This window comes from Bos grunniens, chromosome 14 (assembly GCF_055505025.1).
Source record: "Bos grunniens cultivar Pamir isolate PY7600 chromosome 14, Bosgru_T2T1.0, whole genome shotgun sequence".
NCBI classification, from domain to species: Eukaryota; Metazoa; Chordata; class Mammalia; order Artiodactyla; family Bovidae; genus Bos; species Bos grunniens.
In genome coordinates, this window is record NC_141178.1 from 62,643,663 (window position 1) to 62,652,723 (window position 9,061).

Here is a 9,061-nt window from a genome sequence, read left to right on the forward strand (position 1 = left end):
TGTCTTGCATAAGATCTGTTTCAAAAACAATTACATGAGCAAATTATCTTGGCTCGTAGCAGCAGATTTTTTAAATCTGGTAGCAAGATCTCAAGAAAAAGAATGATTAAACCACAAGCACTATTTTAAAATAACATGAAACTAGACAAGAAATGAAGAATTCTCATAGAATCATGAAGAACATGTTCTTCCCCCGCTCAGTTCAGAGCATCTCCCATGTGTGTGTCCCTGGGCACCCAGACAGACTTCCCCAGAAGTTAAAGTAAGAAACTTGCTTCTATCTGTGCCTTGATGGAAACCAAAGGAGTAAAGATCCTTCATTCAGCAGGACTTTCCCTTCCTATCTCAGAGCTCTGACATCCATCAGCGGGAAGGTTACAGGAGAGCCTGTGGGAGAATCCGTGAGCTGGGCTCCACCTGCCCCGCCAGCTCGGCTGGCTTTGCCCATAGCCTGTGGTCCCCAAGGGATGACTGCGTCCCTTTTGATCTCAGGACTCAAACGTGACACCCACTGTGGCTGGAAGCCCGTGCCAGCTCCTATTGTGTCTCCCTGTGTGTGTCTGTGTGTGGAACTCACTGTCACCCCACCTTTGTCTCCACCCCACACCCCTTCCCGGAGGGCTCAGCCCTTCATTTAAAGTATTGCGCTCCCCTCTTTGCGGATGTCGGTGAGACGGAGTCTGCAACCTTGGCCTCTGCCCCCTCACACTGTCCTATTCCACGTCATCATGTGTAATGGCTCACACTGAAGATTTTAAACATGAAGCTGTGCTCTTGACGTTTTTTCCGGCCCGCGTGCTTTATTCCAGCTGCAGAGACATGCTCATCATCATGGAAACGCAGGGCCTCGACAGCCCTCTCCCTGGACTCAGGCCCGAGGCTCAGAGCCACTCGCCTCCCTCCTGTTCTCAGGGGTCTGCCCTGACTTCCAGCACAGACCTCTGGGCGGCAGCCCTGCCCACACTTGAGACACGGCCACCGCAGCCCCAAAACCATGCTGACCCGCAGCCTAATGCCCGTCCAGGGGAGTCTCTGTCAGGGGGCAGTGGGGGGCTGTGTGCCCTAGGAGGGACTCTGTGTCCTGGGGGACTCTGGGTTCTGGGAAGACTCTGTGTCCTGGGCGGACTCTGTGTCCTGGGTGGGAACTGTGTCCTGGGGGACTCTGAGTCCTGGTGGGGGGACTCTGTGATCTGGGAGAAGGACTCTGTGATCTGGGGGGACTCTGTGTCCTGGGGGTGGACTCTGTGATCTAGAGGGGAACTCCGTGGGGGACTCTGTGTCCTGGGGGAGGGGACTCTGTGATCTGGGAGAAGGACTGTGTGATCTAGGGGGATTATGTGTCCTGAGGGTGGACTCTGTGATCTAGGCAGGAACTCTGTGGGGGCCTTTGTGTCCTGGGGGGGGCCTCTGTGTCCTGGGGGTGGACTCTGACATCTGGGGGGGGACCTCTGTGTCGTGTACAGATTCCCCCCCAGTACACAGGAGTCCTCTGTGCTCTGGGGACAGCCTCTCTGAGGTTTATCCTGCATGGTGATCCTTCTATGGATGCTGACTCCCAGATGGAAGCTTAAGCTCCTCCTTGGTCTCTGGTGGATAAATTCTAGGCAAGCCTTAAAAATCCAAGCAAATCTATTACTCTTCCCAGGGACCCCTGCCCCCACCGCCAGCCTCTCCAGGGACGCCTAGCTTCCAGAGACCGCTAGCCTCCCTAGAGGTCCCCAGCCCACTCCCAGTCATTGGTGAGCAGCTGGTCTTCATTCTAAGGACCCCAGCCTCATCCTGCTGCCGGGGCTCTTGTGTCTTGGGGACTCTGCATACTCCAAACCTGCCCTCAGGCTCTCTGCCCTTGTCTCTCCCATCACTTTTGGTCTCTTCTCAGCCTAGTGAAACCCATGGACACGCCTGCAGACTCTTCTCCTTCCCCTCCCACCTCCTCTGCCTCCAGGGTCACCAGGGCAGGACCACACCAGCCAGTGTGCATCTCCAGGATGGTCACCCCACTTCCCTGAACAGAGTGTGTTCCGAAGGCATCCCCCCCCAACTCCCAGAGCCGGGCCTTGTCTTCCCACTGGCAGGGGAGCTGCAGATGAGGGTCATCTGCCTCTACTCCCCTGGCCCCCATCATTGCTTGCTGCTCTCACAACAGGCCCAACCCTGCAAATAGCCCTTGCTGGACGCTCCTTGGCCTCCTAGATGGAGAGAGAGGGCTTTCTGCTTGGAAAACAAACGGACAGTTTCCCAGAGCCCCGGGTCTTGACACTGTGTGTCCTCAGGGCTGTGACTACCAACTCCTGGCCTGGGGGCAGCTGACGCCGGCATCAGATATGTGAGGGGCCACACAATGTCAGGCGTGGGCTAGTCCACACATGACTTTGTCACAGACTACACGGTATTCAGGGAGGGCCTCTCAGGGAACGTGGTGTGCTCCTTACAGGAGCCCGGCAGCTGTCCCTTAAACAAAGCTGAGCTCTCGGCAGGCTGAGCATCATCTCTTCTGCTGGATGAGGCTGGAAAACAGGAATGGTGAAGAAAGAGGAGACAGAGGATGCGCTCCAATTGGATTACGTGCTGTCATCCGGAGTGTGGTCTTGTGTTTTGAAGTCCTCCGCACCCCACCCCGGGTGCACCATGCCCGGGACTCTGGCCAGTCTCAATGGCTCTTCAAACAGACAATCAGGACGGCTCTCTCTCCGGAGGGACTCATCCTCGTTTGTTTCTTCACTCTCTTCTCAACAGAACTTCACAAGCACATCTTCCAGTCCATCATCAGTCTTGAGAACTGTGTGTGGAGGCACAGCCCAGGGAGTCAGCCATCCAGTTGGTCATGGGGAGGGGAGGACGTGACAGGACCTCGTAGTGCAGACGGCCGGCGCTGGAGCAGGAGCTCAGAAACAGCGACGACCTGGGATGTCTGGCCAGGGGTCCAGGCAGCAAGGCCCAGTGGGCGCAGCTGGGCCTCCTGGGAACTCAGCTCACTGGTGTCTACTCTGAGGTCCAGGTGAAGTGGGTCCAACTCCTAAGTCACTTCTCTGTTGCTGCTTTAATGGGATCATGAGTTTCTACCCGGGGGTCTGGTGGTTGAGCTCACACACCCACATGAGAGGTTTCACCAACAAGCCTGATGGTTTGAGTTCACACACACACACACACACGTCGGTGTCCTTTAGAGTCACACCAGGGAAGGCAGGTCCAGGTTTTCTCTAGACAGGAAATACTGGACATCAGCTATGCCCCCAGTCCTGAGGCAAGCCTGAGACAGGGTGACCTGTCTGCAGAGGGCAGAGTGGACTCAGATGGAGTTGCACACTCGGGGGTACGGGGTGCACGCCCTCCCATCCCCAGGGTTCAACATGCCCTTCCTGTAGCAAAACAGCCTGAGACCCAGAGGGCCCCCCAGACAAACTTCCCTTACATCCTTGCTTTAGCCGCCTCCGATGCCGATGCTGGGCCACTAAAATCAAGCCCCATCCGTGGTGATGGGAAGAGGCCTGTCATCCGTGGAGGGGACCAGGCTGGGACGGGAGTGGGAGGAGGCTCTCACAGTTGACAGAGACCTTCTGCACCCTACCCCCGCCACATCCCCGTGGGCTAAGAAAGCCTTTAGAACCATAGCAATGAGCCAGGTCATCAGGTTCCTGCTCTACCCGAACCACCCCCCACCACTGCCCCCAGACAACGTGGGTGTGTCTGCAATCGGAAGGAGACATTCCCTTTTTAGTGTGAAAATAAATTTGTGTTATCAGTGTGAGAAGCAGTCATGAAGGGCTGCCTTGGGTGCAAGGGCTGCTAAATAAAGAAGAACTGTCCAGGGAGTTGAAGCTCAATGCAGAGCCCCAGCCCAGGCCGAGAGCAGAGCCAGGAAGCTGGTGGGAGGGGTTTCCTGGAGCCAGAAGTGCGTCTGGCAGAAAGTGTACCCACAGCCCTTTTTTGGTTTCAATTCGCATGACATCACAATCTATGAATTTGCTGTGATTGGATTTGAATGAACTTGTAGATTCAAAACAACCCATTTGAAATGAGCTTCACAAGGCAGCTCCATCTCTCTCCAGCGGCCGTTACATTATGTGTGGTTCCCTAATGCTCTTCTCTGTTCTGGATCCAGAGCACCTGGGAGGGCCCACCCAGGACCAACACAACCAAGTCCAAACCATGCACACGCATATGCACACATGGACACACACATGGACACAAACACACAGAACCACAGACACACATGGACACACAGATACATGCAACCACACACACACACACGGACACACAGACACACACATGGACACAGGCACACAGAACCCTGTACACACACATGGACACACAGACGCATGGAACCACACACACACGGGGACACAGACACACAGAACCATAGACACACACATGGACACGCTCATGGACACGAACACACAGAACCACAGACACACGGAACCACAGACACACACATGGACACACAGACACACACATGGACACAGACACACAGAACCATGTACACACACATGAGCACACAGACACACGGAGCCACAGACACACACGGACACACAGACACACAGGGACACGGACACACAGAACCGTGGACACACAGACACATAGAACCACAGACACGCACATGGACACAGACACACACATGGACACAGACACACGGAATCACAGACACACACGTGGACACACAGGCATATGCATGGATGCGTCATCCTCCTCTTTCTTTCTGGGGGTTGGGGGTGACTCAGGAAAGGGTTTACCCACGTTTGTACACATCAGGGAAAACAGCGTCCCGCAGGCCTGTGTGAAGCACGGGGTTAGCTGTCTTCCAGACGTGGACAGCTGTACAGTCAGCACAGGGCCACGGGTCCTGTTTATGATAAAATACAGGCCTGCGCCCTCCCCACCCCTGCACACCCAAACCAGCCCCCACACCAAACCTGGAGAGGCCGAGGACCCCAGACTCTGGACACAAGCTCTCGAATGTGGGTGACTTGGCCCTGGGCATGTTAGCAAAGTGTGGGGATGTCTGTGGTCCCACCAGGGCTGGGGTGCGGCCAGCACCTGGCAGGCCGAGACCAGGGTGCCCCCAGCACAGGGACGGGCCGCCCCTCCCACCTGACCTTCCCTGGCCTCATAGCTCCTGGAGCGGGACCAGCATGGTGGCCAAGACTGCGAGGCCCAGAAGCAGCTGCTGGGCCGGCTGACCGAGACGGAAGCCTGGTGCACCCTCGGTAGGGGGCTAGGCCCTCCAGACAGGAGCCCAGGAAACTGTGAACTCACCTTCAGACCACGGTCACTTCTGCCAGTGCTCACTGAGAGTTACAGGCGTGTGATTTTCATAGATGTGTTTTATCTTGATGGGGGGTGTGGTTTATGTGGGGGAGGAAAGGAAGTGTTTCTTCTGTCACCGCGTCCATCTGTGTCTGCACCTGCACTTGCAGGGCGAGGTCGGGGGGCCCAGGGCTGCGTCTGCCTCTGAGCTCAAGGTTACAGACCAGAGCGCAGCCCCCAAGCCCTTCGGGCACCAAGAAGGAAAGCTGGACCATCCTCCTCCCCACCCCAACCCCCAATCCTGGGCCCCCTTAGGCTCCCAGGGAGGGTCCCAGCTCTGCTGTCAGCATTGACCGCACAGCCATGCTCTCCCCAAGCAGAGCCTCCACATGGGTCTCAGGTCCATGGCTGGCCTTGCAGGGTTAGCGAGGAGATCAATGCTGGAAGGGCCACTGGGGGGCACAGTGGCCCAGCCCTGCTGGACTTTGATCTCTCCCAAAGCTGAGAGCCTCACCAAGCATGGTCAGACCCCAACCCCCACCATCTGGCCTCCTCTACAGGACTCCCACCCAACCTGCCCAGTCCTCGGGTCACGCAGCAGCCTCTCTGAGGCCGGGGTTGCCCCCTCCCATCATCTCTAACCCTCCTTCTGCTCACAAGGGGATGAAGGCTGGGACCAGAGCAGGGTGGGCCAGCACCCCCTGGGACACGAGGGCTCCTGAGCCAGCCCTTGGGCAGAAGCACGTGTGCCCTGCCCAGCCCCTCCCCCACTGTGTCCATGATGCCCGATCCTCCAGGGTCCCCCGCGGACACACTGCTGTCACCCACGTCATTGGACAGCCTCTCAGCATGAACCATGGGCATGGAGGTGTGGACGTCCATGCCTCGCTATAAGCTGGCCCTGATCCTCTGAGCCAGGCAGAGTGACCAGTCCTGGCCACGCCCCAGTACGTGCAGGGCAGCCTCACAGGATTGGAATCAGCCTTCTGGTCACCAATACTTTCTATCTGCTGACCGCTGTGTTGTTTGGCAGCAAAAACACAGAAACTCAAAACTGAGAGGAACATTCTAAAGGTTGTATTTATAGATGAAACTTCCTCTGTACATATCGTGTGTGTGCTCGGGGGTTGGGGCTCCCCTTGGGATTGAAGTATGTGAGATGAAGCAGGAAATTCTAGTGCAAAGCTCCTGCTATGTGACTTCAGGAACATTCTTTAGCCTTTCCCTTACTCACTGCCCCATTTATAATAGTTTCAGAGGAATGCAGTTTGCTACCCACACTTCAGGGGGCTTGAGATGGTCAGTTGGAATGAGGTTGCATCACATATAAAAACCTTTCAAAGAAACAATATTGTTGGTTTTTTTTTCTTTTGGTTCAACATAGCACTTCTGAGCACTTTACAATCGTGGTAAATAAGACAGCTCAGTGAATTCCTGGGAGCAATGCTTTAATTGCCACCCTTCGAGAGAAAGAAGTCGTACTTTTTACATTGTTTACAAGCAGCTTGACAGAGAATCAAATCCCTTCATTGTTGATTGAGAACATATCTGTTGAATTTGAGGCCTGGAATTATATTAAAACATACTTCATTTTCAAGGACCACGAAATGAAAATATTGAACATGGAAGAAATTGCTTCACGAGCTGTGAATGAAGGCTGTGCCAGGTAGGGCTCAGGCATCAGATGGCCTCAGCCATGAATGGGGGTCCCCAGTTTCCCCCAGTCTCTGCAGAGACGAGGGCTGGTGTCCGGCCAAGATAAATATGGGAGGAAGCAGGCTCAGAACTCTCATGAACTGGGCTGTTTTCCTGCAATGGGACTTGGGAACAGGGCTTTGTGCTAGAAACTCCTCTTCATTTTCCTTTCATCTCAGCCTCTCCCAGCCCCATGTCAACCATGCTCATCCCATGAAGCCTGCACTCTGTACCTCCCAAGAGTTGAGGAACTGAGGGTGCAAGTCATTTTCACTGAAATGTAGTTGATGTACAATATTATGCAAGTTACAGGTGGACAAGATGGTGATTCACAGTGTTTAATGATTTTACTCCATTTATAGTTATTATAAAATACTGGCTATATTCCCCACGTTGTACATGTCCGTGTAGCTTGTTTATGGTATTCACAGTTGTTTGTACTTCTTAATCCCCCACCCCTAGATCACCCACCCCCAAACTCCCTGCTGAGAACCACGAGTTTATTCCCTGCATCTGAGAGTCTGCTTGTTTTGTTATGTTCTCTTGTTTGCTGTATGTTTTAGATTCCACATACACGTGAGATCACACAGTGCCTGTTTTTCTCTGATTGACTTTTCACGTGCAGAGTCAGCGCTCACGGCCAGCAGGGATCTCAGGGCTGTCATCCATGGGAGGGGGACCTTAGCAGAGACGCCCCTTGGTTTTCCAGGAAATCATGAGAGTTCTAAGCATCACCATCTCACATATGTGATGGATCCACAGGGATGAGGGGAGTGAGAAGGATTCAGGACTCAGCTATTTTCTGAATCTGGAAGCTTCCTCCCTACGTTCTCCCTTTCTTTTTCTTCTTCTTCCTCTCTCTCTCTCTGACTCTAAGATGCTCCCCCATCTGCACAATACAAAGCAGCGAGGATGCACGCTGAGTGACCTAGAGATCCTTCTGGTGAAGGAAACCAGAGTGAGTAACAACAACCCAAGAGGGCACCAGGGAACAGCTGCTTTGTTTTTAAGTCATTCAGGACAGAAAGATAAATTCTGTAGATATTATGTGTAAACACTAAAAGAAAAAGATTGTGTATCTCCTTTCTGTTAAAAAAAAAATAGAAAGAAAGAAAGAAACTGAGCAGATGTCCAGGATGAAGGTGGGTGGGGGCTAAGGAAGCCGAGGTGGGGGGAGCAGCCAGGTGTCACCCCCGCAAAGGGCGCTGTGACAGTCAAGGCCCCTCCTGGGCCCCCCAGTCCTCCGCCTGCAGGAGTCCTAGTCAGGTCGACCCAGTGTGTGTTCACACCAACAGGTGCCTCGGACTCGGGGACAGTCAGAGGGCAGAGGCAGGGACCATCAGGGACCGTCTTGGCCTCAGAGGGACAGGGGAGTCACAGGGAAGGAACATTGCTCGTTTTAATTCTGGGTGTAAATCCTTACTTGTGCTTCCCTGAGGCGTCTTCCTGCCCGAGACGCTGCCAGAGACGGTTCAGGGACCTGGTCCCAAGTTTAGGGTCCAAACAAGCGGGTGTCCTGACATCCTTGGGTTTGCACCTTCTTGTCCCTTGTCGTTGCTTTGTTCCCCAGAACACCCCTACTGGATCCACGTTCTCAGACATGTTCTCTCCCAGAGAACTTCCCAGCATCTATGCCCCAGTCGACTCAGTTACTCACAGGCCGCAGGTGGGTGGGAGACCACGAGGGGAGGGGGTACTCCCAAACAGGGGCCAAAATGAGCTGCAAGCCCACCCGGTCCCACACTATGGCTTGAGCTCTGGTTGTTCCTCAATACCTCGTGACAGGCCCCTTGTGGCCTGGAGTCCACACGTCCAGGAACCCGAGGTCTGGAGAGGCATAAGGCAGACACGAGGGACTCTCCATCATCCTTCCAGCAGATACCTGACTCAGTCACCCTACAGCCGTCTGTCTGTCTCCAGGTGTTTCTCTAAGAATCAGATCATAAAGTCAGAATACCAACCACAGGGGGGACGTCAGGCCTGAGGGGGTCTCTCCATGATTGCTAAGCTAGAAATCTTTGACAACTAACATGATTTCAGTTCACAGATTTAGTCCGGGGAGAAATAGTTGTCATTGACACCGTCTAGCAGTTGGATCAAATACACACCTGAAAAAATGAAG